Source organism: Etheostoma spectabile, chromosome 17, assembly GCF_008692095.1.
Source record: "Etheostoma spectabile isolate EspeVRDwgs_2016 chromosome 17, UIUC_Espe_1.0, whole genome shotgun sequence".
NCBI lineage: Eukaryota > Metazoa > Chordata > Actinopteri > Perciformes > Percidae > Etheostoma > Etheostoma spectabile.
Window position 1 is genome coordinate 884,181 of NC_045749.1, and position 27,157 is coordinate 911,337.

The 27,157-nt window shown below is 40.4% G+C and overlaps 1 protein-coding gene and 1 long non-coding RNA gene across 5 annotated transcripts in view; both read left to right on the top strand.

Annotated features, from left to right (window-relative positions):
• Window positions 1-27,157, top strand: part of gfra1a (gdnf family receptor alpha 1a) — a 118,036-nt gene that overhangs the window by 23,236 nt on the left and 67,643 nt on the right. The gene's annotated exons all lie outside the window — the stretch shown is intronic.
• Window positions 2,112-26,892, top strand: LOC116705773 (uncharacterized). Its single transcript, XR_004336032.1, has 3 exons — window positions 2,112-2,214; window positions 8,504-8,507; window positions 26,880-26,892. It is a non-coding gene; the product is annotated as an uncharacterized LOC116705773 (long non-coding RNA).

The window sequence follows — 27,157 nt, forward strand, 5'->3', positions numbered from 1 at the left end:
AATACATGGACTCCAGTAATTGCTTTTAAAACACTTTTATGAGTATAACTTGTTTCAAGTTAACAGTGAAACAGAAACTAAATGGGCATCTGTGTCAGATCAAATGTCACCTCATTCTTTTTCCTAGTGCAGTGCCCGTTCAAAACACATGGAGAACCGCTCATCCAAACAACTTCACACTCAACACTGCGCTTCCTTGGGTTCTGAGAAATACATCTGCCATGTCAGTTGCGTCCCCTAGCAATACTATAAGCATGATTTACCAACGGCTGGCTATTTGGGACCAGGCTATTCCCTGGAACAAAAGCATTTATTCTGAAAGTTGCATCACTGATGCTTGAAATGTTTGAATTTGCTACAACGTAACATCTCTAGTCTCTCAATCTTCATCTAGGAATAAACTTACATGTCATTTAGCTGACGCTGTTATTCAAAGCGACTTCCAATAAGTGTATTTAACCTTGAAGGTACAAACTCTGAACAACAAGAATCAACTACATTAGCTTCAAATAAGCCAAACTACAAAGAGACACATCTAAGTGCTTTTTGTGTCATAGCTAATAGGGGTCCCCTCTCAATACACTACACTTTGTGTGCATAACACACTACTAATAAATATGTCCCGTAGATGTCAAGAGCTCACACTCAACTCTGCTCTTCCTTGGGTCCTCAGCAACACATCCGCCAATTGTGAAGTTGATTGGATGTTGAGAAAATGGATGGACAGTCATACAGACAGAGACTTCTTCTATTTAAGTTGGATTGTAATTATAGTTCTCAAACCTTCTACTTACACAAAGAAAGCAAAAACTGCTATGGCCTGCCTGCCAAACTGTAAGATGATCTTCAATAAACATAATCCATCTCCTAATAGACAGATAAAGCTTCAGAATAGTCTATTTTTATAAAATAGAGAGTAAACATGAACGTTGCCACAGGAAAACCAGCTGGGTATGTGTATGAGATTACGATAGAGGAAGAGGAAGGCGGACTGTCTTTAATGTCAATATGAAACCTGTGTCATTGGATTGGATCAAAGCTCACAGTGTCATCTCTGTGAAGACTCTCTAAAAACCAACCAGATGACCTTTTTACATGTTACAGAAAAGTTGTGTAAGTAACTGGTTAAATGGTACAACCCTTATATTGAATAGCATCGATGTTCTACTGTATACTGTATGAGGAAATCCTTTTTTCTGTTAGATGTTTTGCATTCCCACAGTCTGTCATGTGCAGAACAGCTCCATGTCAGAATAAAAGCAGGCCCATTGGAAAGCAGCTTCACCCCGGGCTTCTTTTGTTTTTCAGGCAAGTTGAAATGCTTCTTAAGCCGAGAAGTTCAACTTTTCAGTGAAAGCCTGTGAAATGGTTTCTTTTGTGAGAAAGCACATCATAAGCGGAGGCTGAGTTTTGCACTTAGACAACTGACAGTTTGAGAAAACAGCCAGAATCAAAGTGAAATGGGTGGAAAGGTAGAAAAGTATTTTCATAGTAGTAATATCATAATGTCTCTGCTTTTAATGAAAATGAAAGTTGTTTTGCAGTGTACATAAGTTCTGTTCTTTCTGAGTACATTTACTATGCTAAGCAAAATTTTGAGGAACTTGTATTTCATTTCGGAGAGACTTAATTTAAGAGTGAAATAAGTTTAATGAATGTGCAAAATAGGTTGACATGTTAGAGTCTTTGGCGATTACACTCCATTGCAGTGTTAATTTATAAGGGGTATATAGGCTGTGGATGTAAAGGACTTACCCCCCCCCGATGGAGTCTAGACACTGGTGGAGGTGATGAAATCCTAAAGGAAGCCTGAAGATCTGGATGGATGTGATGTGAAGGGGGGCTTCTGATGGAGGAACCCATAGTGCTGGGAATGATGAGGACTGGAGGTGAATGGGATGGAGGAGGGTTGTAACGATTCTGCCTGAAACGACAACTGACAACAGCAGAGAGTAGAACAGATTTAAAGTTTGATATGCAACAACGCAATAGCTCATGTGGCAAATCTGGCTGGTTTAACTGAAGGAGTAAACACCCACAATGAGCAGATGACAAAGCAGCCGATTAGGGTTTAGGACTTTAAGAATTTACGCTGAGCTTCATATAATATGTACTTTTTTGGAGACTTCTGCTGCTAAACACACAGAACAGTGTGAGCCAGTGTTGTAGTACTCCAGATCGGGCTTGGTCTCGAGACCACTTTTTGAACGTCTTGTGTTGGAATCCATCACATTCTTACTCGGTCTTGTCTCAGTCTCTGTAATTTATTTGAAGACCCCAACTGCAGGGATATCACTAAACTGCCTGTGCATTGTCTGATTTATGTGTCAACATCATTACTGTGATTGGATGTAAAAAGTCCTACTTCAAATGCAACCAATAACTTGACTCATTTCTAATTAAAAAAATACGTTGCTGTTATTCCCCTCTCCCCGCCCCCCTTAACACACTCTCACAAGAAAGTGAATGCTTTAGACAGGAGAAGAAGCTCTGGCTGCCTGGAAGATATCAGCCAAATAGTCTGTAATACAATTTGGCTTCCTAAACCATAGGGAATTTATTTGCAAAACATCATCTAAAAGAAAACACACAGCAGTGTGTAAATTCTGTAATGCTAACTGTGACCACCTTAGAGTTTATCAAAATCAGTTTGAGGAGTGCCTGTGGTTAGCTTTTTCCACATTCTGGTCATGGTCTGGTCTCGACCTGGCTTGGTCTTGGTCTCGACTTAGTCTCAACCCCTCAGAGTCTTGGTCCTGTCTCAGTCTTGATACACTCTGGTCTTGGTAATGACTTTGGTTTAGGCACACCTTTGACTATGATTGCCGTGGCAGAGATCAGACCTTTGATATTCCCCATGATTGTCCCGACCACCCAGAACACACTGCGTTACACCTTGTCAGCTCAAGAGATTTGGCCACCGGCCAACTGTCTTTTGCGTGAAGTATTATTAAATGGGGAAGACTAAAATCTCCTCCTGATCCAAATGAGTCATGACCGTCTGAAAGAAATCAGCCTTCTTAGTCAGAGGAGCTTACGCAAGGCCACGCCCAGAGCGTTTATCCTCTCATTCCATTCTTAGAAACTTTGCAAATTTCTCAGCCTTAACATAAAACACTGAATAATTAGAAACAGGACTGTAAGGTGCATATATTAAATAGCTCTGTGTGTTAACAGTGTTAAATGTTTTAAATTTGCATTTTTGGAAGAAACGTATTGCACCTCATAAGGCAAATAAAACTAATCTGCATAAATCTGCATATGTAGGAAATACAGGGAGGAGACCGATGGGAGTGATGTGGGGGTGAAAAATATGAAATAATTATGCACACAGAAAGATATATGGAAATATCTCAGTTTGCTAAACAGCAGCTGTAACGTAAAGGTCATTGAGCATGATTCAAAGGGTGACAGTCACACTGGAATATTTATTCTCCTGGCCTGACGCATCCAGCACTGGTCACTATGAGTCATAAAGCACAAAACCAGTTGACTATATTGATGTAGTTAGTATATAATTCACGGGAGAGACACGTATGTTTTTCCACTTCGGCAGTACATCAAGCTGTCTGACTCTCCCAGTTGAAGTCCATACAATTATGTTTTTTTCTATCATGTTGCTCCATTATTATTATCACTGTCACCACTGCAGGCAATTTCACTGCCTCATGTCTATGACAAGCTATCATCAGCCAATATATCTACTTCATATGTACAAAACAAAATTGACAAAACGCACAATTAATTTGATTCAAAATGTATAACATTACAAGTCACAAATTTTCAAATGACTTTAAAAGCTGTACCACAAACATTATTGCATTTAGATTTTGTGCTGCAATTGTTCCCCATTTTGAAGCAAAGAGAGACATTTAATTTCATCCGTGCAGAGTTTAGTTGATGTGAACATATATGAAAACAGTAATGAGCGATTCATCAGGCAGGAACTACTGGAAGAATACAAATTTAAAGAAGTTTTGAAAACCAACAAACCCATAAACGTCCATACATTTTCATCTCCGTGTCCTGGGCCGGATCGCAGGTGCAGCCGACTTTTCTTATTCCTCTCGTCCCTCTCCCCAGCAACGTCTTCCAGCTCTTCTTGGGGAACCACGAAGCATTCCCAGGTCAAATGACATACATATATATAATCTCTCCTGCATGTCTGGATCCCCCCTTGACCTTTTACCATTAGGACTTGTAGTGAAAACCTCTAATGGGGGGTGCAGAGGAGGCATCTTGATCAGATGCCCAAACCACCTCAACTGGCCTCTTTCAGCGTTAAAGAGCAGTGGCTCTACTCTAGATGTCTGAGCACCTCACCCTATCTCTAAGGCTGAGCTCAGCCACCCTACGGGAGGAAGCTTATTTTGGTCACTTGTATCCGCGGTTGCATTATTTCGGTCAATACCCAAAGCTCATAGCCATAGGCGAGGGATGGAACGTAGATCGACTGATAAATCAAGAGTTTTGACTTACAGCTCAGCTCCGTCTTCACCACAACGGTCCGGTATAACGCCTGCGTCACTGCCGACGCGGCACCAATCCGCCTGTCTATCTCATGCTCTATTTTACGCTCATTTGTGACAAGAACCCAAGATACTTGAACTGCTTCGCTTGGGGCAGTAACTCACTCCCCACCCAGAGGGAACAATCCACCGTTTTACACTCGGCTGCAAACCACCCCAGTGCATGCAGGAGGTCACGGTCTGATGAAGTCAACAGAGCTACATCATCTGTAAAGAGCAGAGACGCAATACTAACATCCCAGAAACACTATTAGGCAAATGTACTAAACAGGGCAGGGTCAATAACATGCTGAGCTCCTCCGCCCGCTCATCCCCTCATGCGTTATTTGTTCAAGCAGAGCAGCACAGGTCACTGAGCGAGGCATGAGCGCCGAAGGGAACCATGGCAGTCAACTAACCCGGCCGGAGCAAGATACCAACTACTACTGCCGCAGGTTACTGGCACTGAGCCACAAACACCTCGCAAAATAGCACACAGAATGTTTGTCCGTTTGCATTCACACTCAAATTTAGATGTCGCTGACACGCACACGTGTATTTCATATACCTGCACGCTAAAAGAGGCAATAATGACGGGGGGAGCATTCCAGGGGAGCTTGAAATAACACATGGAAAGAGTATTATGAGAATTGGAGCTGGCATGACCATGCTACCTTAAGGGGATGGAGAGCGTTGTGTGGGTGCATGTGAGCTGCTATTATTCATAGATTGAGACAGACATGGTGTGAGTGGTTTTAAGGTCAAAGAAGACGGTAAACAGTGAAGCTGGCTGACCCCAGGTCAAATCACTCAAGGCTGTCAGACAGGACTACTCGCTGAGTGGAATTCTTTTTTCAGAAAACTTGTTTGTTGTTTTGAAACAAAAAGACAAGTATTATCCCGCTGAAAAACAAGAGCCAAACAGAGACGGAGATGGGGAAAAAGGAAGCAGAGATAGATGTCTGCTGTCCCTGCTATGTCTCTCTTTGTGTCCCTGTCCATCATGCGAGCGCACTGCTGCGGTCGCTCACAACGTGTACATCATCCATTATTCACAGCTTCACATTGACTGAGAGCAGGGGCCCTATTACCATCCAGCCAGAGGGAGGGAGAGGTGAAAGGGACATAATGTTGCTCTACAGTGGTTCAATACTTATTTAAAAAAAAAAAAAAAAACCTTTTCTGTTGAAAGTGGAAATATCTTCTCCTCTTTGGCAGCAATTACATGCGGAGTCCCTCAAGGTTTGACTTTAGGGCCAATTTTATTCTTTGTACATGCTCCCATTGGGCTTCATTCTTCACAAACATAACATATATTATCACTGTTATGCTGGTTACACACAGCTGTACCTGCCTCTAAAAATCGGTGATACCAACTCCTTAAAGTCCCCTTTTCACCGCATGAAAGACATTAAGTGCTGGATGACTAACTACTTTCTCCAACTTAATGAGAGTAAGACGGAATCCATGTTGTTTGACCCCCAAATTCAGTTGACGAACTTTCAAAAAATGTACAAGTGAGCGCCCTTTTGCCAGAAATCTAGGTTTCATCTTTGAATCGGCATTTCAAATTTGACAAACAAATTAGTTCTGTTGTCAAATGTAGATTTTTTCATCTCAGGACCATTGCTAAACTAAAATCCTTCCTCTGTCATAAGGACTTGGAGACTGTTAGTCATGCTCTTATTTCATCTTGTATTGACTACTGCAATTCCTTGTATTCTAAGATTTGCCAATCATCTTTATCACACCTGCAGCTTGTCCAGAATGCGGCTGCTAGATTGTTGACTGGTGCCAGAAGGAGGGATCATATCTCCCTGATGTTGGCTTTTCTTCACTGGTTACCGGTCAAATATAGAATACATTTTAATGTAATGTTACTTGTTTTTAAGGCATTACATGAATTTTCCCCTTAATTTATTGCTGATCTCCTTAACCTACATTACTCCTCCAGGAACCTAAGATTGCCTAATCAGTTACGGATGAAAACAAAGGGTGATCTTGCCTTCTCCATTGTGGCTCCGAGACTCTAGAACAAACTTCCCATTTATATTAGGTCCTCCTCTACTGTCTAGATTGTGGACTCTCGTCTCCAAAAACATTTTTGTTCTTTGGCGTATGATTTAGTTTAGGGACATTTTGTTTGATGTTCATTGTGTCTATATTTTTATTGTCTTCCTTTGTTTTTAAAACACAAAATACATTTGTTAAGCCTAGGTTGAACATGCGCTCTAATAAATTGACTTGACTTATGTGCAGCCGGACTAGCGAGAGTGCTGCATGGCCAGACACCCGTTTGTGCAGGCATGCGTATGTGCGTGCGTGTGTGTCCGTGCGTGCGTGCGTGCAGGTGTTTGTGTGTGTGAGCATGAAGTCAACCTTGTTGTGTGTGCTGCAGAGAGCCCGTTGTCCTGGTGTTGTGATTCACAATTCTCTGCTGTCATGCCTGTGGAGCATATCTGTTTAAATCACTGATGTTGACACGCACATACAAACACGCACACACACTCCCACCAAAGTGCTGCCTCTGCTCCAGTCTTTTGACTGAGAAATGAGCAAGGGCACTTCCTTCCCACTGCTCACAGTTTGCAGTGATAGTGGTAAGCCTGCGGTAGCTCGCACCCTGGCGGCACACATGGCACAGCAGAGTTGTTTTGACTCGCCGCATTACACTCCTAGAGACAAGCCAGAGGCAAAACAAGTGAAAACTTTTGGTGGGAATTGACAACATTTTGGCATAGTTGAGCCATTTTTAGGTGTTTGTAATTTTAAGGGTATAATACATCAAATATACCATTACAGAGGTGAGCACCATTACTTTCATTCAGAAGTGAGCAGAGATGAAAGTCACTTCAGTAAAACACGTAGCTTTTAAATCATCATATAGGGAGCAATAAAACATAAAATAGACTATAGAATCAGAATCAGAAATACTTTATTGATCCCCGAAGGGAAATTCTGTGTTACAGTTGCACAAAGTATATAAATATCAAGTAGAAATATAAATAAAGAAATATAAGGAGTTTAGATATGCATGGTATTTACATAGTTAAAGGAATTTTTATGATACTTTTTATATTTTTATGATTTAGTTTCACCTAATATGAAGCTTTTCCTCTTCAGAAAGACAGTTAAAGCGTAGCTAACCATTCCCATAGCCTGTTAATATTAATGGACAGAGCACGTGTGACGTCACCCATTGTTTGTGGAGATCTGCTATGAGTTGTCGTGTTTGCCGTTACGGGCGCAGCCATCTTGGTTGCGATTTACACTTTCACTGGCAATCTGGATGCAACTGCTGCTGAACGCTAGCTTACATAATTACCGGTAAGTTTTAGCTTTGCTAGGTTTAAAATATATCTTTGTCCCATAGTTATATTACATATAAGACAGGCTGCAAACTGTTAATCACATCATAGACACACCCCAAAACACCCTTTGCTTTATAGTCAATTTTAAAATCATCAGTACCTCAATTCAAATTCAATTCTACGTTGGAGACCACTTAAAACTAGCAAATGAAACCTTAAACTCATTATGAAAAATATTTCCTGAGGTAAAATATCAAGTGAGAAGTGAGTCGCTTTCTGACCGACGTCTACAGAAACCGACCTCCTTTCGCCATCAACAATCGCATGTGTTTACGGCACTTCCACACTTGCAATACTTTGCCAAACCGGATGCTTTGTCCATTAATATTAACAATCTATGCCCATTCCTAATGGTAGTGTACCTGAACATAACTGTGCACATAGAGATCTTTAACTTTTGGTTAAATTCTGCTTTACAGGTTCTACACTTGGTTTCAATAAGACAATTTGCACCCAATTTAGTCCTGGACCAGACCGTACATTAATGGACAATGTTATTTTTCAAACCGGAGAGGATGAAATGTCTCAAACTTTATGAAAATAAACGGACATGTAAACGTATTCTCAACCTCGGCTACTGACATTGGGAGCGGGTTGCATGTTTTTAAGAGCAGTAAACAGCAGTGAAGTTTATAAATCAGCAAGAAACAGCTTTGCTTCGCTCGTTCTGAAAACAACAGAAGGTTCCAGGACTTAAGAGCTGTTATGAGTCTTAGAAACAGCACATATAACCACAAAATTACAAATCAAGTGTTTTTACTTCAAGAAACACATGACGGCAGCAGGCCTCTTGTGCCAGATTGCTGCAGAGCAGATTGAGCTTTGTGAGCGGGAAAAAGAGGAGATAAGCGTTGTTGTTCAGCTGCAGGACACTTGAAGTAGGCTTCATATGGTGTTTAGAGTCATTTTCTGGTTTGGTTTGCAACTCAAGGCCCTGTTGTATATTGACATGTGAACAGAAAATGCTTTAATTGGGGGTTTTGTGACGCGTGTGGACCTGGAACGCAAATCAAATCGAGGATTTGATAGCGTCATTGTTTTGAAACCAGGAGTCCATCAAAAAGTCCCAGGCCAAGTTAGTAATCTGTGACAATGTTGAGGTTTCACAAGTGGATTTTAACAGAACCACATTACATCAACAAACACATTGGAGCAGATGCTTTCTTCATTGGTCAGAGACCAATTTTTAACCAACTTTTCCCCCCATTTTCATAATCAGGTTTTAAATGAAATATTCCATTTTCCTTTAATTGACCAGTTTTTGAGTAAAGTTTAGGAAATTTTAGGAAATTAGGAAACAAGATATCCATGTTTCTGATTTCTTTATTAACCCCTCAATGTGAAGAGCTTCCTGCAGTTTGCGTCATTAATTTACCTTAAATTCTCTAGTAAGTGAAATATACTACCTGGGAAAGTTAGTAAGTACCCCTCTGTTTCTACCTGCTTTTGCATGACAGACAGGATGTTTAGTCGGAAGAGAAAAAAAAGATATTGGCACGTGTAATTATTTCAGATGATGGGAGAGCACTGATTTGTGTGTGTACATTTGTGTGTGTGTACATGCCAGAGACTTAGGCTTGCAATGTGTGCAAGCTGTGTGTGTCTGGGTGTGGGTACACTTGACTTTGCGTCTCTGCCCCTGACTCGTGTTGGAATTGCCCTACAGTGAATTTCACAGGAAATCCAAGTTATAGAGTTTTAGAGAGTTAAAGTCAGAGTTGGATTTGCTGTGCAGCTTTGTGTGCGGGGGTGAGAGAGAGAGAGAGAGAGAGAGAGAGAGAATATGTGTGTTACAGCAAGAAAGAAAGAGACAGACAGAGCAAGCCAGCGAGCGTAGGCTGTGTGCTTAAACTTGAGAGATTTACATGCAAAGCGCTGGTGCTCCTGCATCTTAACTTGGGGAAGTGAAGGTTGAAATGTACTCAGTGCAAATGCGCTTACGACTGGCGAGGAAACCAATTTCATTTACAAGTGGGAACTCAAAGTAATGTATTCCTATACCCAACCACACTCCGTCTTAAGATGTTTGACTTGTTTTCCTGACTAGAGATTTACAACCCGGAATAACCAGGCCACAATATGATAAATTAATTCATCCGCAGCTGTTTGGCTGATGCACTTTCAGACAGAATTAGCTGCCCGTGTGCACACTTACCAATGAATTAAACAGTGAAGTCACTGTGCGATGGCTCTGCTGATTGAACTATGTTCGTTCTAATATTTCCATTTAGTTAAACCAATTTACTTTGAAATGTATCCCTGGTCTTCAGCATGTGAAGTGCACTCGTCCTCTGGGTTGTAGTGGAGTGATGGAGATAAGAGGAGTGAGAAGCGCTCCTGCAGTGAGTAAATGAATGTGAAAGTATATATTAACGCACCAGTTCATTTGTTGGGCAAGAGCAAATTTGATCCCAATGGAGTCTGAGGTTACTTTTGCAATTTAGCTTTGCTTTTCACAAGGGAACAGAACTCTTTAATATTATAACTTTCAAGCCCTTGAACTGCTCAGATTAAGGTGAAATGTGCATAGAAGCAGTAACTTACTAAGGGGTAGAACAAGGGGACTTTAAAAGTTAAGAGGGATGTGTATATGTTGCCTATGCTCCTCCCCCAGCTCTGACACTATTGTATTAAACTGTTTATTAACTCCATTTTACACCAATTGAAGCGGCACGCTGCCTAATGTCGCAAATTAGGGAAATAAGAGGCATTGTGTGTGTGTGTGTGTGTGTGTGTGTGTGTGTGTGTGTGTGTGTGTGTGGGTGTGTTGTGTGTGTGTGTGTGTGTGTGTGTGTGTGTGTGTGTGTGTGTGTGTGTGTGTGGTGGTGGATTGATTATGATACATTTATTTGAACGCATTTTCCTTTTATCATTTAAAATAATAATTATTATTAAAAGTCATTTATATTTTTCTTCATTTTTACCAAAGGTCTGCAGCTATGTCTGCTACCGTAGATATAGTGAAAGTTTGCCTTCTGCATCTTGTGGACGCTGTGTGTGTTGTGAACAGCATTTACAGTGTAAGAAGCCGCACTCGTGGCAAAATGTTTTTGTCAGCGTTACGAGCGATGAGTCATTCATCAAAATCTCATTGTTAAAAGTTATTGAAAGCCGTGATATCAGAGGATTGTCCAACTGTGTCAGGATTACAAAGCCTTCAGTCTGACAAAACTGGACACAAAATACTCAATACATTATTGCCGCTAAGAACAATCGACATGTAAAACACATTCCCGCTGCAGTTTGAGTCTCCTGAAGCAGATCTATTTTGGGTTGTTTAAGACGTGTGAAACTGCAATGTTGCTTACGAAAGGGCCGTATTTCTTCTGCATTTGGGAAGTCAATTCGATAGGTCACACGTGCAAATGAGACATCGACACACATTTTACATCACCAAGTAGTTTAACAATGACCTAATTTGCCGGTTTATCGATGGCTTTGTCAACTAAACACCCTAACCGCCTAACACCTCCATTCACTTCTCGTTTTGCTCCTCTCACCTCTGCTGTCTCTGCTGGCTTTTCAGCCCCTTTTTCACAGTTCCTTTCTCTTTCCCCTCAATCCCCCTCTCTCCTCCTCTCTGCTTTGTGCCATGTTGTAGTTGGGATTATGTGCTCAGACTGCCAGTTATGCTAGGCTTGCTCGCGCGGCACGGCGCTCCCTGGCCTACGGTGTATTTACACGAAGAATTGAATAAGTTGGAGGAAAGGTCTAAAACTATTTCTCATTACCATTAAGGCTCCGGGAGGCTAATGAATATGGGGATTTGGTTGTCAAATAAGTGTTAGCCTGCACCTGTGTTGATTCATGGTGTGCAAACTGTGTTGAAAGGAAATAGGTGTTCTTAAAAATCACATATGTGAAACACCGTGCATGTTGAAATTCCAGCAGAGGTGAAACCATATATACATGTGTGTGTAATTATTTTTTTTTTAATTCAAGTTGACTTTGGAGGGAACTGTTTTAATTTCAGTCCATGCTTTTCATTTATTTCAGTTTACTCAGTGTAATTTTTTATGCTAAACTTTACCCAGAGCCTGAGTCAACTGTAATAAGAAACCAGTTGATACAACTGAATTCAGGTTTGACTTTATTCTACTGAGGGAAACCGACCCTGAAACTCTCCCCAGTGTGTCCCAGTGTGTCTTTAGGAGCTTAGTTTCTAAACCATGACTCTGGATGCGGAGAGCAGATGTGACTCGGCCTGGCCCGGCCCGGCTGTGACTGCAGCTAATCTCATTGTCTACACAGCAGATCATATAGCAGCTCAAGTAGCACCCAGACATTCGAGGAGTTAATTGCAGAAAGCCAGCGTGACGTCTCACCAGAACAATTAATTTGTGTGCCCTGCCTCCCTCTAAGCATCATGGGACTGTGCCCTTCGACTCTAAGAGAGATTTTTTTTCAGTTTTGTGAAGGCATGTATTGTCTTCCCATCGGCCAGCTGTTGATTATGATTTATTAGGAGTGTTTCTGTCCATGCTATTGAGAAATGTCCCTGCCCCTGTCCCTCTCTGAAGAACCCAATGCATCCACCTTTTATGATTAAGGAAAAGTGATATCCACAAAAAAAGCAGCTGCAATTTATAGGGATTAAATGTAACCTTGCCTGAGGTGCTGAGATAGATTATGGCTCTGGATTTTGTTGCCAAAACAGAAAGTTATTGCACCACTGCAGCTGCACCATGTGTTCAGAATAAAACCATTTCTTCACATTTGTTTGTTATGCTATTAAATTGTGGGGGGGATTGTTGTAAATTTCTTCCATTAATCTTCTTTTTTCCTTATAAAATATACATATACAGTATATTTTTCATCACTGCCTCATTATTTTATCATAGTTGACCATCACCATGTATGCATAAACAGGGAAAATGATGTGGTCCGCTGCTGTACTTTAAATCATGTTGGCTCAATCATTTCCTCTGTCTTCTCTTCTGTTGTCACGTAACCTATTCTCCACTTCACGTCCACTACCTTCTTGGGTGATGAAGTTGTAAGAGAGATGAGTAAAGAAGCCAGTTTTTAAGAAAAGACAGAGAGATGTCTGCAGAGGTGATGTTTTTTCTTTTTTTTAATTGCATTTGGATGGAATTCAAAGATAAGACCTTTAGCCAAACAATTCAGTGTGTTTGTTTGTTTGGTTTGTGTGTGTGTGTGTGTGTGTGTGGTGTGTGTGTGTGTGTGTGTGTGTGTGTGTGTGTGGTGTGTGTGTGTGTGTGTGTGGTGTGTGTGTGTGTGTGAGCAGTGTGTGTGTGTGAGCAGTGTGTGTGTGTGAGCAGTGTCCGCCATGACCTCCTGCCCATACCCCATGCTGGTCCAATTATCGACCATTTTGATTTGTCGTGGAGAGAGGGAAGCCAATTACTGAAGCTCTCTGCAGGGAGGCTGTGACACCATGAGTACATCTTGCATGCATCTGTTTTATGCACTTCTGCAATAAAAAAACAGAAATGTCAACGCGTTGTTTTTAACCCTTGTGTTGTCTTCCTGTCAAAATTGAAAATCAACACTTTTTTTGAAGCTTTTTATTGATGTTTTTAACTTTTTCTTATGTTTTTGTCCCTTTTTTCAACACTTATGACGCTTTTTTTCAATGTTTGTCACTTTTTTTTGATGTTACGTAACACCAACTTATCACCTTCAGTTTTACAGTCATTTTTGGAATTTATGGTCAATATACCTCATTTATAAGAAATTATACCTGATGTTTGAGTTAGAAAAGCAAAAATTCGGAATTATTCAGACTAAAATTAAAGGAATGGATGTTGATGATAATCACAGACTGGAATATGTCAACTTTTACTCAATACTATTTCAAAAACACTTCCATTTTTTTTCAAATTCTATAAAATTGAAAAAGACCCAAAATTAATGAAAGTAGAGATTTAAACTTGCCAAAGAGCGTTGTGTGGAATCAATCATGTTATTTTGGGTAGTTAAAAAGAACATTGGTATAGGAAAACTGTTCAGTTTGACCCGAGGACTACATGAGGGTTAATGCAGCCGAGGTGCAAAGTGTGCATATTGATTAAGAACAAAATGTGATGGGGAGTGTTCCAAGTTTTTCAATCGATAAAGACTTAATGAGATATTGTTTTGACTTACAGATAGCCACTAGCCAATTTATTTAGCTTCTGGTTCTTCGTCTATTGTTGGCAGATGTCTGTAGAAAACCGATTGCGTATATGGTACAGATGGGACTATAAATGTGGGTAGGAGGGCAAAGAAGATGAATTAATGAGCCTAACATTAAGCACCATATTGCATAGAAGGTGGCAACAAAATGCTGTGTCGTTCTGCATATTGTTTTCACCTCTTTGAAATATTTTCTTAAGGGTATGTCGATGGAAACACACATTGGTTTACAGATTTCTTTTGTCACCCTCTGATTAAAGAATTACATATTTTGCCATGTTTTTGTTTCTCGTTTTCTCCTCTTTCGGTCTCCTCTGCAGTCAACTACGTGACAAACAGAAAAAGAATTTTTTTCATGTTTACTTAAAAGATATTTTTAACAAATCATTCTTTAAATCAGTAACTACTGTTATATGTAACTTTATACTACTGTATATGTAACTCGCTCAAAATTATTTAATATCCAATACCGTGACTTTATACCAGCTCCTAAACTATACTTTTTTTTTCTATACCAATTTTATAAAACAAAAAAAAAATAACAACATTCTGGCGCAAATCTTGTTATTTCTTTTTTCATCTACGTGAGCCCTGATTCTGTGTAACGTAGAGTCTTTCCTGCGCACCACTACAACGTGTAACATTAAGACAGCCAATCACAGACATTATTAGATGTTGGAAGAATAATGCTGCATGCTCATTGGCTCACTGACTCCATAGGGATTGAAATTGGGTATTAAATGACGAGACATTTTCCAATCCACGATACTTTACAGGCAATGTAGTCGGTGTCTAAAAAGTATTGAATGTGATACCCAGCCCTTTTTATTATAACTTTGACTGTACTCTCTATGGACTCTTTTGTTATGTGAGCTCATGGATTTTTTTTATCCTGAAGGAGAGGAGATGTGGCACACTTTGGCCTGTAACAATTATTATATAATGGTGTAGATGTCCATTTTCATACATGAACGCAGTGTCTTTGTTTTACCGCAATTGACCCTATACACGTTCATAGCAACATAAATGACGGGGGGGGGGTACAGTTAGTAAAAACGTTTTATGGTAATAAAGAGCCGTGGTTTGCTTCATTACATAATCTGGGTCACAAGACAGTGATATGTAACCAACATATTTATCCTGGAATCCATTCAAAACTTTAATTTATTTGAAAAAGTAAATCATATTTTTAAATTAAAAGACAAAAATATTGTTAATCACAATTATTTCTGAGACAGTTATTTGTGCAGCAACAGCTCTAGCCGCAATGTTGATTCTTAGAAATTAGTTTGCACCACAGCTATGATTGTACAGCTTTCCCCTTCGTTCTGTAGAGGGAAAACATAAAAGTCTATATTGATTTTTCTCAGCGTGTCCCACAGAGGAAGTGAGCTGTAGCAGGACGATTCATTCAATGAGAGCTGCTGTTGCTTTTTAGCTGAATTGTGATGCTCGTACAGATATTGAAAGTGAGAGGAGTCTGTCTTTGAAATGAAGTTAAAAAGCAACAGATTAGGGCTAGGAGTGTGTTATTGCTTTGTTGCTCGCCTCTTGCCACAGTGATCAGTTTAGGCGCTGACGCCTGATCGAATCAGCTGCCTGATGGATGGCACATTCACGTCTGTGTTGGCAAAGCCGTGTGAATCAAGAAAATGTATGCGATCTGAAAGGTAGATTCAAACACATAAAACACGTGGATTCGGAGACGCATAAATGTGCACATAGACACTCACATGCACAGCCACGCGCCCCCACCAACATTTACGATGTCAAATTAAGTTTGAATTGCTGTAGATCTCCCCCGGGCGCTGTGGCAGGAGTCATTTGTGTACATTATATCTGCTACTCGCAGGTAAGGAGACGGTCTAATGCAGGGTTTGTTTAACACTATTTGTCCTCTCCTGTCAGGAAAAATACTTCACAGTCATTTCTGTGGGGGTGACTCTTTCCTTTAAGGAAAGAGAAGGAACACACCCGAGATGTCGTTGCTGTGGTGACACAGCTAAGCTCCAAATGTCATTAGCATTGGTATTTGCGTGTGCGAGGTGGAGCAGAATGATGTGACACTCTAAAACAAGCTGGAACCTAGTGTCCCGAGCACCAGGAAGGATTTAACTGGGACACGGGACGTTTTGCTTACAGATCTGCTAAGCCGTCAGGGAGACTAATCAATTACATTTTATTTATAGTAACACATCATAACAAGCGTCATCTCAAGACACTTTACAGATAGAGTAGGTCTAGACCGCACAATAATTTACAGACTCAACAATTCTAGCAGTTCCCCCCAGAGCAAGCAATTAGTGCGAAAGTTGGTAGGAAAAACTTCCTTTAAGGGAGAAACCTCGGACAGACCCAGGCTCTCGGTAGGCGGTGTCTGACGGGGCCGGTTGGGGGATGGGTGATGAACAGTGGCAATAATAGTCACAAAAAGAAAAGGATGGAATAATTGTAAATCTTTACAATTATTCCTCTAAAGAAGCATCTGGCCTGCCTTGCTGCACGATCAAATGTATCCTTAAAAACTTTGCCTTTTTGGGCTTCTATCTTGCTATCTCTGAGTTTGTTGTGTTTTTCCGTATTGAACGTATTTTGAGAGCGGACGGTGAGGGACAGGCCTGATGTGGCTGACACGCCGGATGCCAGGCTTTATCCTGGAAATGTACTTCCGTTGATCCAGACTAGGGTAAGGGTTAGGGGTTAGATGTGAATCCAGGCCTTGTATGCTCTCTGATAAGGTTTTTCGTGATTAAGTTAAACCCTAACCCCATTCTAATCACTTACATGGTGTTGAAACAATAGTTACGAGTATTGAAGGCATATGAAAGGAAATCTGGGGCGGCCAGACAGCTCAGTTGGTAGAGCGGCCGTCTATTCATAGAGGTTTACTCCTTGACGCAGCGGGCCCAGGTTCGACTCCGACCGGCGCCCCTTGCTGCGTCATCCTCTCCCTCTCCACTTTCATATCTTCAGTTTTCCTGTCAAAAAATAAAGGATGAAAATGCCCCAAAAATATCTTTAAAAAGAAAAAAACGTGGATGTTTTTGAAGGTGCAAAGAATGATTACAGTGGGATATGAGTCACCCAGTAAACATTGATTTGCTTATTTTGCAGATTTAAAAGACATCTAGACCTATTAGACATCAAAAACCAAATAACTTTTATTCCAATGCCTATATTTCTCTGTGCAGTTACAGAGGTGGCTTCTTCACATTAACATACTACAAGTTAAATGCTGTATAAATTCAGTGTAATCTAATCTACAGACATTGACATCTACATCCACTGAACAAAATTATAAACACTTTTGTTTTTGCCCCCATTTTTTTTCTATGTACACAAAAGGCTTATTTCACTCAAATATTGTTCACCAATCTGTCTAAATCTGAGTTAGTGAGCACTTCTCCTTTGCCGAGATACTCCATCCACCTCACAGGTGTGGCATATCAAGATGCTGATTAGACAGCATGATTATTGCACAGGTGTGCCTTAGGCTGGCCACAATAAAAGGCCAGTCTAAAATGTGCAGTTGTCAATTGTACAGCATGTGTGGCCACCTGATAAGCAAAGGATTCAGCGTGCCAATATCCTCTTGATAACCGATAACTGGCCTTGACATTGATTAATTACAAATCATCTAGTTGAGTGAGACAGTTCCTCTGTAAAATGGAATTCATATATTCTCTCGCGATAGTGAATCCGGAGTCATTAATCATTTATTGATAACGTGAAATCCCGCCAGAATTAGCATTTGTCCTTCTTCCGGTAGAGCAGAGCTTTATCCGTCTGCACATGACTGATGTCATGGACATCACCGTGTCAGCACATCTGGATGTTGCTTTGATTGAAAAAACAATTGCAGCTTTACGTATTTGATATTCTGTCCGCTGCCAATTGTGTGGTTGAGTGCCATTTTAAGTTTACTCTTGTTAATGTGATTTTATTTATTTATTTTTTTTAAGATTTTGTCAGTGAGTTGTATAGCTGCACAGATTTTGTACAGCCAAAGAAGACGGAACAGGATATGTGAAGGAATTAATACAGAATATTGAAACTGTATATTTTCTGTTAATTTTTGAAGAAACTCACAGTCAAAGGATGAAGGGCTGTCATTCATTATTCTCTATGGACGTTCTCTACAGTTTTGAGTCATTTTCCTATCTCTAAAGTTTATATGTATAGTGTGCAAACAGATACGCTCACACGCTAAGAGGTAGAACAGCACAGCTCCCTATGAGCACTCACAAAATGTCCACCTAAACCAATCAATTTTTCATGCATGTTGACAGGCCAACAAGACGTTTAGTGTAATTTTTTGTCACTTGTCTTTTTAGGCACAAAGGCTAATTGTCCAAATACTCTTTTCATTTCTCTGGGACAATCGGTTGACTATTTGAATGCTGACTTTTGAAATAAACTGTTTGTGTCTCAGATCTTCCCCAGACATCCCCCCCCCCCCCCCCCCCCCCCCCTCTGAATTACATGGCCGTCTCCCATATCTGGCCCCCTCAACTTGCTGCACACTTGGCTCTTATCGTTAAGTAGAAATAAATCCTTTCTACATCTTCTCTCAGCTCTATTTTTTCTCCTTTTTTTCCTCTGTCACAGAAGTTTATTCAAGGGCAAGAGCAGCACATTTTACCACTTTTCATGTCAGAACTCTTTAGATCTCAGAAGAAGTAACTCCCTTTACTCTTCTCTAAACTAATCACACTATTTAAGTTACTTACACAAACCTTCTTTAAAAAAAAAAAAAAATCACAAAAATAATCAAATTATATTTATCTTTTTTTTGAGTAAAATTGTCATCACACACTTGGCAGCCATTTTAATTCCCGAGCTCGCCTCCCTACGTGTACAAGTTCCTCCCCGAGGCTATTTTGCAGCGGCACCATGGCTCCGGCCGTGTGGACTAGCCAGACCTTCCTCTGCAGAGCTGTGGAGGACAATGCATGACTATATAGCTAAAAAAAAAAGATGTCTAGTTTACAGACAGAAGCTTTTGTTTAACACTTGTTGTATCCACTGTTATACATTGTGCTACACAGACAGTTGACACTGTAAGCATTTTCAAGGGAAGATTGGGAAAGTCTTCTTTCATGACATGTCTTTTCCCTATTTTCATGTTGATTCCCATGACTTCCATTACACAGTCATGCACACTAACTTCACTTTGCTTTGAATTCACTCGGCCTGCTGTCAATCTGTCACACTATCTCGTGGATTACGCTCTTCTTTTCCGCGATTCTCCTTTCTTCTTTTTCTCCCCGAACATCTACATTCATCTCCTCGGCTGTTTGTCTCTCCCCACTACCTTTTCTTTCAAAACGTCACATAGCCCATATCCCTCCCTCTTACCTTCAGGCTCCGACTCAGTCTTATATCTGAGCATTGATTTTCCAAAGAGCTATCAAAGTTGCCAAGGCCAGGCCGAAGTGCTCCTGCCAGGCACAAGTTATGAACGTTATTAAGAAGATGTTTCTGGAAGGAAAGCTCCAAGAATAAGACAAGAACAAGACGGATAATACACCACAAACACTAATCATATGTAGCCTGTGTGTATTGCTTGTATCTCTGGCCTTGTATCTAGCATCTGTGGAATGACAGAGATGATTGTCAATATCAATTTGTTTTTGGATTAATTGATTGACTAGGCGTTTCAGGACTAATTTGTGCGGTCATATCACCTCCTCATAAGGTTGTGGATGTCTCTCTGGTCGTCGGTCTATCAGGTATTTTATGTGTGCGTGTGGACATTTTCTTCTGGAGGCAGAGGCAGGGTTGATGGATTTAATATTGGTCTGCTAGTGACCAGCTATGGACTGCAGCGGGTGTCTGTTTGCATTCTTGAGAGCAGGACTGAGCAGAATTGAACTTCCTCTCCCTAAAGATGGAGAGCGCCGGTGGCAGTTATTAGTGATTTGTGTGTTGTGCTGTATGCGCTGACGTACAGGTGTGTGTGTGTGTGTGTGTGTTGATGGAGGCCCTAGCTAAGCTGCGCAGTCATTCATCCTTCCAGCCAGTCTGCCTGCTAAGCCCCTGTATTCATCTGAAGCTGTTTACATCCAGGTCAGGCCTTCCCTGCTCATCACCAGCAGCAGCAGCAATCTCACCCAACCACAGGCCAGACTCACAGAGGGGACTTTTCTGACAAATGTATCTGCAACCGTTTTGATTATAAATTACCACACATGTGACGGTTCCAGCTTTAAATCGGAATATTGTGGTTTTTCTCTGTAAAGTGAATGCAGTTTGGACCATGTGTCGGCAAAAATCAAGCAATTTGATGATGTCATCGTGGACTGAAATCCGCGTTTCAAAAGCTTCTGTTGAGTTTTTTTTCAAAAATGAAGCTTTGAAAGTTTGAACTGGGCGATGTGTTCGAGCGGCGAGTTTGCTCCGTTCTACAAGCTCTCTTAGCTTTTTTTGTGTAATAATTAGTGCTGTCAGTTAAACGTAGGCTATAGAGTTGGCTATACAGTAGGCTACATACCAATGTTGTTTTCAATAAAAAAACTTTTGCACAAAGCAAGCCGATCCACTTTTCCATGTTGATAAAGTCATTAAAATGAGAAAAGAAATATTGGGACAAAAAGAAACCAAGGGCCATTTAGAATAGATAAAAATGTGCGATTAATTGCGAGTTAACTATGACGTCAATGTAATAAATCATGATTGAATATTTTAATCGTTTGACAGCACTAGTAATAAATAAACTCAAAAACACGCTGCCTCTCTCTGACCACTCTGTGACAGCCGAGTGAACGCTGCTCAGCGCCGCTGGTTCTTCGGAGGCAGACCTTGTAATTAGACAAATCAAATGACAAAGATCCGCCCAAAAAATCTCCCCTAAAAAGTTGCCCCCAAAAAACTATCGCCAGTATATTCATCCTGCGCCGCATTCAAATGTTTAGCTTTATGAATGAAGCTTCGAAGCTCCATTCCCTACTATAACTAGGGTTAAACTCTTCACTGATATAAGACTTAGATTAATTGACAATGAAAATATGTGTTAGTTGCAGCCATATTAAGAAGACATTTTGGGATTTTAAGGATGACGGTACGGCATACTAAATAAAATAGTTCAGTTCAGAGCTAACTCAACTGTATTTAATTCATAAGAGAGTGTAGAAATGAAAAACTTCATATTAAAATAGCTGAAACAAGCAAATGTTTGGCAATGTTTCTTGTCAATAATTATAATTGTCTTCAGTTCATTTTCTGGTTATTGACTTAATAAACACAAAGCAGCTGAATGGACTTTAATGTGATATAAATTTCTCCTAAAACTCATGTTTTAAAACATATTTTCATCCAGTTTTGATTCAAACTCTTAACAAGTACACATAAGTAGCACTTTGTGGGTAAAATCTTAGGAAGTTTTCCGCAATTAAAGCCTCTCAGAGAAGAAGTGAAATAATGAATTTAGCAGGTTTAACTGTCAGCGGGCTGTCTTTGTTCCTCATGGGACACCGAAGGCACACTTTCATCGCACCAGTGGGAAATATACAAGGCGACGTTCAAAAGACAAATCTTCATGAAAAGTTCAGTTTGCTTAACACCAGTCAATGTTAACTCTGTTTTAAGAGAAACAACCAGGGGTTAAGCTGGAGTGAGAAGCGTGCTAAAGGCAATATAATCTTCTTTTGTGTGTCTCCTGGCAGAGGTGGCACCATTCACCGGTTGTAACAATCAAAGTCGGAAATAGAAGCTCCAAGTGTGCTGAGTGAAAATTTCAGCTAAAAGGAAAAGAGGATAAAGAAGCACCTTTTTAAGTAGCTGTGTGGTCTTTGTTCTTGCTTGAGTGAAGAATACTGGTTAGTGCTTAGCAGGGAAGTAGAATATTTTGTGAAATGCGTTAATATCTGGATCTAGGGTATTAGGATTTATTTCCAAAGTGCCATGCAGGCTCCAGAATTAAGGAGTACAGCATTAGCAGGCGCGATCCTGTTGCAGATGAGTGATAGCGATCTCTTCCTCCTCTATCTCATGCACAAATGCACACATTATAGCCACACATACACACTGACACAGTTAGACTCTAAAACACAAGTGTGAAACTCAAGTAGTTCACAAAAAGCTCTCGAACACCTTTAGTAGCAAAAGCAGCTGGTTGCTTTCCTTCTCTTTCACTTAGCCTAGAGTATTCAGAGTATTCAATTTTTTTCAGTGGTAATGCAGGCATATTTATAACCTCGTGCCCAGGGGATGCAGACATAGCCTCTGGCAATGGTAAAACAGCAAATGTACATTTTCATAGGTTATTAGACATTGATTTTCCCCCGGATTAAGAGGCGTCGTAATGCTAAGCAGTAGAAATTGAAAATATGTCTCGATTTACTGGCTGGAGGAAGCTGGAGAGAGTTAAAGCAATACCCCGGACATATATAAGGGCACACACACACACACACACACAGTCTTTGCTGCAGTATATTGAGTATATAGAAGCACACATTTCCAGAAACTCTGGAAACAGCATGTGTGAAACCAGAAAGAAGACGCAGAGAGAAAGAAAGAGGCGGATGCTTCCCATCTAATCAGCATATGAGCAGCCTCTCCAATTAGCTCTCCTTATTATTCTAATCTGTCAGATGGTAGGGAGCACAGCAGAGAGAAATCAAACATCCCCAGGCCAAGCACATTTAACATATCCTCTCAGGATGGCAGGCAGGCAAGCAAGCGGGCGGACTGGGAAATTAAACAGGAAGATTTCCAGAGAGAAACACGCTGGCTGTGTTGTACACCTGCAGCTATCATACAGCGTGATGGAGATTTGACGGAAACAGTTTGGTGTGTGCTTGTTTTATCTTCCCTCACTAAATGCTGAAAAATATCCACACTCTGGAAGATAGCCAAGAAAGTAATGGAGTCTCAGAGACTGTGTGTGTGTGTGTGTGTGTGTGTGTGTGTGTGTGTGTGTGTGTGTGTGTGTGTGTGTGTGTGTGTGTGTGTGTGTGTGTGTGTGTGTGTGTGTGTGTGTGTGTGTGTGTGTGTGTGTGTGTGTGTTTTTTTTAACAACAGTCCACTCGGAGTGCACTTGGGTGGGATGACTTGCATTTGTCTGCAGGAAACCATCAAAACTGATAAGGATTGCACTTTACTTATAAGTCAGTGCTGAGGTCCACTTTTTACAGTCTGCTCGGAGTGTTCCTTTAGATCACAGAAACACTTTGATTTAAGACGTTCTTAAAAGGGGCAGTAAATGTTCTGTCAGGTTCTACTGTAGCTTGAGAGATTACCATTTTCTGTTACAATATACGAATTCAGCTCTCTCTGAAAAAGAAAAAATGGCTGGCAGGGGCGTTTTTTTTTAGTACTTGTGGAGGATAATTGCAGCTTAGATGCAGGATAGGGATTTTATTTCAATGGCTACCACTGTAATTATAAAGCTCCCTCAAAAGCTGAGGGTTTTGTCCATTTGAGAGCCTTCAACACATTTTCTGTAAATTCAAGGTAATGTAGAAAAAATGTGATAACAGACATTTATGACTTTCCAAATATACTAAGTGTTGTATTATGTGGGCCAGTGAATACTAGTAAATGCGGTCCACTCAATTCTTTTATGAGAGTAACCTGCACTGACGTTGAAGCTCAGAATATATTCAGATATTTCCCACTGTGCAGCTGTTTCTGATGTGTTTCTGATGCGTGCCACTTTTCCGCCTTTGCTTGAATAATTTACAGGACAATAACTCTCGCTGTGACTAAATTGTTGTCATTTGGCAGAGCCCTCATTTTTTTTAGTATGCTCGCAAAGGATCCACAATTAGTGAATATTTCACATGTGGTTTTGTATTCACATGGGATTATTCCTCTGTAGTAACAGTGTGTTAGGTGTTTACACAATAATACAATGTCTCTTTGGCTGACAGATGGACTTACACTACAGTGATTTTGTCATATTGTTCATTAGATCACAGTTACAGCAACGTATCTAAATAATGTATCATCTCCTGCTGTTTTCATAATGTATCTCCATGAGGCGATAGCACACAAACAGCATCATGTCATGCGAGCGTGTACTTGCAAAATATATGTAGCTGCCTACATAGAATATGTTTAGAAAGTGTGTACAACATATTGAAATTTGGTAAAATAACATATTAGGATATTAGCTTATGATGCAGAAGGGGTTACCGAAGCTTGATTTGTGCGAGGTTTACCAATTAGAAGTTCTCATGTGGCTACCTGTGAACTTGAACAGTGTGTACTTGCAAAATATGTATCGTTGCCTATATGTATAGTTGCCTAAAACATATTGCAATTGTGTAAAATTGCATCAATTTGCATCAACAAAATGATCATAGGCTCAAACCTGTCACCTCACTCCTTCCCTACAAAGCTAAGAAATCAAAATCCTACCCCCCCCCCCCACTAAACACACACACACACACACACAATTCATGAATGGGTGCAACTTTGTTGTGACAATATCCAGCTTTTGATTAAGGATTTGTTCATGTATAATGATGCGGAAGCTCAATATGAGGTTAACCAACTGTTCCCTTGCGGCTACAGTAGATGAGGGGGTTGGGTTTGTTTATCAGGCCTCTACTACTTTATGTGTACAGTATGTGTGAACACTGCATGTGTGTTAACATGTGCAGCTGTTTGACCCAGATCTGTATGTGTCTTTCAAGGTCAAACCATGTCCACAAAATCCAACAGTCAATAACTGGGATACTGGTCAGTTTTAGCCCGGAGGCGGGAAATCACATTACAGTGTTGTTGAAGAGGCAAAATAAAAGTGTGCCTGATTTGTCGTAAACAGTTTTTAGTAGTTATTAGTGCTGCTGCTGGACTGCTGTTTTCATTGTTTATTAATCTGTTGATTATTTTCTTGATTACTCCATTAGTTGGCTGGTCTATAACATGTCAGGAAAGGATGAATTCATTTGAAACAGTTTTACCCAAAAACCTAGTCTCGCATTGCCAGACCTTTTTCCACAGCGCTGTGGAGGCAGGTCTGGCTAGTCCACACAGAAAACCAGAATGGGAGAAAAACGTGCTCTGGTTTATTGCCATTTCCTTAAACCAATCCCAATCATCTTGGGCGGTGCTAAGCGCTGGACAGAGCCATGGTGCCGCTGCAAAACAGCCTCAGGAAGGAACTTGTTTTGGTGGAACATGTGTACTTTCAAAGGTTGTTTTAATCTCAGATTGGACAGATGGTCTAGCTAGCTGTCTGGATTTACCCTGCAAAGATCAAAAGAGAAGTTCACCATAGTCCTCATAAATTGACTGTAATTTACACAAAGAAAGAAGAAAACACAAAGAAAGCAGAAGGTAACGAACATCTGGCCCAAAAGAAGCTCATCTGCCGAAATTTCTGGCGATACTGGAGCAATCCCTGAAGTGGAACGTCATGGATACAGACTAGCCAAAGCCCAAGATGACGTCCTAAAGTGACTTGATTACTTGTTTTACATATTCAGTTTACTGTCACAGAGGAGAGAAAAAACTATAAAACATATAAATTTAAAGGACAATTCCAGGGCAAGATGAACCTAGGGGTTAATAACACATGGGTACCGAGTCGGCCGTTCTGTGGGATATGTTTTCATGCTAATCGAATGTGACCAGTTTTAGCGCAAACCGCTACTTAGCTTCTAACGCTATTCGTCAACAAACCGCAAATTAGCGCCGTGCTTGAGTCTTATTACTGGTTTCTGGTTACACGTGTTCTCGGTTCGACGGGGCATGACTGTTTTCCCAAGATGGCGCCTGCCTGTACACACGAATGGTACAGTCTTCATAAACTTTATCTTTTTAATAAACTGTCTGTACACTTCCAAAGTTCTCAATGCTTCGGTTTACATGAAGGGACCCTCATTATGCTACCTTGGAAGTGGAGTGCTAATTTGAGCCTTTTTAGTGGTATAGAAATAGTGATTTCCTTTTACCGGTGCCCCGACGAATAGCGTTATAAGCTAATTAGCGGTTTGCGCTAAAACTGGTTACATTTGATTAGCATGAACACATATCCCAGAGAGCGGTCGACTCGGTACCCACGTGTTATTAACCCCTAGGTTCATTTTGCGCCGGAATTGCAAGCTGGAATCCAAGAGTTTTTACTTTATCTTTCATAAATGAGTCAAGGAGTCCAACCTATAAATCGATTGTCAAAAAAGTTGGCGATTAATTTAATAATTGACAACTTATCAATGAATTAATTTCATATTTGAAGCTCTACTATATCTTCAAACGTCCTCTATCCTCCCCCTTCTCCCACACCGTGTCTTAGTCTTTTAACTTAGAGATTTATTTGCCATCTGTCTCGAATAAATATTGTTTCCAAGTGTCGGCACTGCAATATCAACCTTATTAAATAATACATTTCCCTCTCTGTGAAATGCCTTCAGGTTAATAGATATTCAATGAATAAATAACGGGAAAGCTCAACACTGAGTTGGGGAACAGGATATGCAGCTTTAATGATTATTTTAGGCCAAATGAATGAATTCTTTTGTGTGCTCAAATTGCAGTTGAGTGCACTGGTTGCTTCAGATTTTAATTAATGCACTAGGGTCTTTAATATGGATGCCGGTTGAGCCATATTGTGCTGGCAGCAGTTAAAAGAAAATTAATTCTCCGCTCTGACATTGTCTCCTTTAATTGAATAAATAAAGTTGTTTCTTGCTCAAATAGATTTTTTTCTAACAGCAATTATTTGAACCAACCTTGATAATAAAAGGTGTGTTTGATTAGCATTCTTGCATAAATAGCTTGAAGAGAATTGGATATGATAAAGCTCTATTTGCATCGATTGAATTTACTCATACAGAGTCACAATGAATCTGCTTTATCTTTCATTCTGTCCACAAGGAAACCGAAAGGATTTATATTCTCCTACATTTATTAGTCTGCATTTTTATGCTCAGTGCCTTTTCTTTATATGTGTCTCCCCCCCCCCCCCCCCCTCCGTTCTTTCCTTTGTGTCCTGTGTCTTGCTCAGTCTTTTACAGGCTCTGTTCTCCTCAAAGCCCAGCAGGTGACCACAAACCGTCAACCGCTACCTCAATTTTCCTCCGCTCCCATCATCTGCTTCGGATGAAACTTTCTCTCTTATACATCAACATGGGGCCTTGACTAGACTGGAGTTTCCCCCTGGCAGTTTGTTCTACTGTAACACGTACGCAT